This window comes from Lygodium microphyllum, chromosome 16 (assembly GCF_053477565.2).
Source record: "Lygodium microphyllum isolate KBCC chromosome 16, Lygodium_microphyllum_v1.1.10, whole genome shotgun sequence".
Classification (NCBI taxonomy): Eukaryota; Viridiplantae; Streptophyta; class Polypodiopsida; order Schizaeales; family Lygodiaceae; genus Lygodium; species Lygodium microphyllum.
The window spans coordinates 31,661,973-31,666,524 of NC_141150.1; the positions used below are offsets into that span (position 1 = coordinate 31,661,973).

General features: G+C 38.6%; 1 pseudogene; it reads right to left on the reverse strand.

Annotated features, from left to right (window-relative positions):
* Positions 1-1,839: 1,839 nt before the first annotated feature.
* Positions 1,840-3,891, reverse strand: LOC148022666 (uncharacterized; annotated as a pseudogene).
* Positions 3,892-4,552: the final 661 nt, after the last annotated feature.

Genomic DNA, 4,552 nt, shown 5'->3' on the forward strand with positions numbered 1-4,552 from the left:
GAGAGAAGAAGAAGAAGAAGAAGAAGAAGAAGAAGAAGAAAAGTGGGGAGAGAAGAAAAGGGGAAAGAGAGAAGAAAAAAATTAAAGAGAGAAAGAAAAGAAGAAAAAAAGGGAAAAAAGAGGAGAGGGAGAGAGAAGAAAAGGGGGAGAGAGAGGGAGAGGGACAGGGGGAGGGAAGAATAGAAGACAGAAAGAGAGATAGAACTTTATGTGAACTTTATGTTTGGTGTGAGAGGGAGGGAGAACATTGAGATGAGAAAAAATAAACTAAAATAAAAGATAGAGAGAGAAATAAAAGGTAGAGAGAAAAAAAAATAAAAAAGAGGGAAAAGAAGAGAAACAAAGAGGAAAAATGGATTATTAAATATACCGCACTACAACTTCACTTTCCTCAGCATTCAAACGCGCATGAAACGGTAGTTATATACTATTTTGGCATCCAGATCAAAATCCAAAATTGAAAACTAACGACAATCATTAAATATCTAAGGTGGCCAAATTGCTCTGTCTCTCTCTCTCTCTCTCTCTCTCAGGCAGAACAATGGTCTTTCTCAATTCTCTCCCTATGCAAGTGCAGCATAGGGCCCTCTCTCTATGCATAGATGCGAAAAACCTGAGCGAGGCTACAGTCTCGACAGACCTTTAGAGAGGCTCACGCAGGCGTCTCTCTCAGTCAAAGCTCTCTCTCTCTCACTCACTCACTCACTCGAAGAGCACCAGGCTCTCTATCTCTTTCTGAGCAAACACCATGCTCTCTGTCTCATTCTGAGCAAATTTCAAGCAACTACATGCTCTCTCTCTCTTTCTGAGCAAATGCGGCTCACGTTAAGAATCGGCCTCCTTGCCTACGTGGCAAGGAGGCCCAACATCTTTTCTTTCTCCGAAGGGCCCGGGTGTTTCACCCTCTCACGGTACTCTCACCACCGTTTTAGCTCCTCGAGACGGAATCATGATGGTCCCACCCCGCCCCATTCCTGCTCCGTCTGAGTTTAAAAAATATAGCACATCTAGTCTCTCTCTCCTCCAATCTCTCCAATACTTGCATCTCTCGTACAATAGCCTCTCAGGCACCTTCCCGACCTTTCTCGCTAATTCTTCTATCTTTCCCGCAAAATCTTGTTCCCGCAAAGATACATGTACTTTTAAACATGGAAATAGATGCATTGTAATACAAGAATTTTGGTCTAAGGTCTCAAAGTAAATGATTATCCGTACCTTCTAAAGTTTTATACACACTACCTATAGGACATAACGAGATATGATTATGGGTGACTTAATCAATACACTGACATATTTTACAAGAAGTTTTAAGTATCAAGAACTAAACTTTGTGGTTAAGTTAGGAGTAGAACTTGTTAAGTCTATTTTGCAACTGACATGATGTGTGACTTTGGGGGGAAGTAACTTATGGAACTTAGGCAAAGGGGGTAAATAAGGGAAAACCCAAGCGCGGCATTTTTCGCAAACATTTTTGAGAGAGAGCGAAAGAGAGCGAGAGAGATCACGTCGCAAGCTCAATGAAAATGCTAGCGTCAAATATTACTTTGTCTTACTCTCATTCACTCATTCTCTCACACTCAAAATTTCCTCCCCCTCTCTCACTCAATATTACTTTTTCTTACTCTCATTCACTCATTCTCTCACACTCAAAATTCCCCCCCTCTCTCTCTCTCTCTTTTTAAGCTTACTTCACGCACACACACACGCACTCATGCACAACTATAATTCATTAAAACTTGATAGCGCTAATACACATGCTTAAAGGCATAGAGAATAAAAGCTCAAATATTTAACAATTTAATAAGAGTACCATAAGAATATAACAATGTAGCATTCCTCCTATCTAGAGGCATGGGCTTCTTCATCTTCTTTATCGGCTCTAGCATCAAGCTTCTCTTGCATTGAGGGCCGTTTGGTTTTGGGTGGAGCCATGAATGATGATGTTGTGGGTGATTCTACCAATCTAGAAACTCTTCTTTTAGTTAGCTATTTTTCAATGAAAGGCTTAGCTCGTTGTATGGTATTTCCAAATCTATCATTGGTGGGCACAAAAGCTTGTGTACTGCACATATCTTCTCTACGAGCTTTCAGAGCTCGAAGTTGGCTCAACATCTTCTTCATAGAAGAACACGCCTCAGAAATAAGCTCCATGTCACCCCCCACCAAATCCAATACATCGTGGCATAGATGTTGCAATGTTGTGGATGGGTGGGTGTCTTCATGGGAGATATTAATCATAGTTGTATCCATGTCTTGGAGATTATCCACATCTAGCAGCGTGGTTGGCGTGTAAGGATCATGTGCAACCTCATCCTGTATCACATGAGAGTTACTTATAAGTCCTTTATATTTTCCTCTTGCTTCCATGCCTTTATATAAGTCCATACATTGTGCCACCACTGTAGTATTCGGTACCCCTAAAAGAAGTAGCACCTTGATTTGATGCTTACATATGTTCCCCAACTCTGCCCACTTGCATGTACAACATGCCCATTGACAATCCGCATTATAAACTGTGTATTCAATAGTGTCTTTGGACATGCTTCTTACATACACACATGAAGCCCTTGGACCATTCATTTCGAATCTAACATACTCGACTAGAATCTTCAAATCCCTCTCATATGAGTTGGCCACTATCTTTTCAATGTTATTGTTTCTCACAAATCCACTTTCTTTCATAGCTTGCACATACCAATAATATGGAAGAGCTGAACTTGTCAATTTATGAAGGAGCCAATCCACTCGTCTGCCAGTCAATCTCTTTGAGCTACCTAAGAATTTGTACTTTAAAGTGCCATGGTATGCCTCTATAGCACCATTGGTGTCTTGACCGGAATGTGGAAGTGTACGTGTTGCACGTATCCACATACCTTGCAACACGCACATAATACAACTATTTAAAATATGTATAAAAATGAAAATATAACAAAGTAATCTGAAATAGATAGTTAGGAGTCTTCACCAATCTTGGGCTCCCAATATGTTTTGAAGTAGTGCAAGAATGTTATCTCATCTGCAAACTCCTTTTTAAATATATCTATCATATCCCTTGCTTCCTCCTTTATAGCCACTTCTATTGCCTTGCATTCACCTTTCATATTCATAATATTGCCTAGAGCTTGGAAAATCGCAACTCTTTTTGGCCATTGTGGGACTTTTTTAATAAGATGCTTTAACCAACAACGACGGACATGCCATAGGCACAAATAAATAGGCAAATTAAAGACAACCCTACACACAATACATTCGTAAAAAATGTAATGCTTTTAGTCCATGAATTAAATGTTTTCCAAAAGGATGCATGCATGTGAAATGTACCTTAAAGCATTTATCTCTCTTTCAGCATCATCCACCAAAAAAGCTGTTGGCTTCCATGATTTGTGAAAATCTAGCATGTGATCCCTAAACTTTGTGAGCCAAAATTTGTTTACCTCAAATGTTGCACTTGAGCTTAACACCGAAGCAATTGGGACACCATTTCGGTGGGAGTCAAATACAAGGATTGTGTATAAATTGAACTGTCAAATGCAAGTTTCAAATATAAGCAAAAAGCATAAAATTTTGAGAAGTAAAAACTATAAGTACGCAAGAATAATATTAATAAATTACCTTATACTTGTTTGTACCAAATGTTGAGTCCATTGCTAATAAGTTGCCATTTCCATATCTGTCACACATATCTCGTTGCCATGGTGTTTGAATCCCCAATATGAAATCCTTATTAGTAGAAAGATTTTGTTCCTGATACACAAATGTCATTTCCTTGTTTTCAATGCACCATCTCTTTGTGCTTTCAGCATCATTGTCATGTAATTGATATTGGTCAATGGCAAGCTTCCTAGATATATTCATAATATCTTGGATGGAGAGAAATTCATCTCTTTCCATAGGATGATTTGGATTGTTGCTTTGGCGCTGATGCACATATTGAATGTGACACTCCAATACTTGTTGTGGTGAAAAAGCTTTGTATAACATACTGGACACCCATATTTTTTTCTCTAGTGATATCCATGGGCAAAATAAGGAATGTGAATAGACATTTAAATCCTCCATTGCAATGCCATGACAAATCATATCTGCATCATCAGTATGATATGGATTGATAAATGAGATAAATGCCAAACTGGTGTCATGGGATAGGCGAGTCACTATAAAATGACACAAACAACCCTTGTTAAGTTGTCCCATTGTTTTGCGTGATCGGCATTTTTTTGGTTGTCCTTGACTGGTCAAGATGTCATTAGGACATAAAACCTCCACATTTCGAGTGTCCTTAGGACCATAAGCACACCAAAATCTGTTTTTGTAGGAAATGAATGTTGTAGATATAAGTGTGGTCAAATAATAAGGAAATCAATATAAGTAGCAAAACAATTATATACACTTACGTGATCTTCTCTATCCATGTGTTGTCTAATGGTTTTTTCAATTCATTTGGTTGTCGTCAATGGTGAGAGTACTTTTTGAAAGTTGTAGGAAAATCATTATTTTTTCCTTCCCCTTGTGCAAAATCATTACTCGACACCATGGAATAATTGACCTTCTC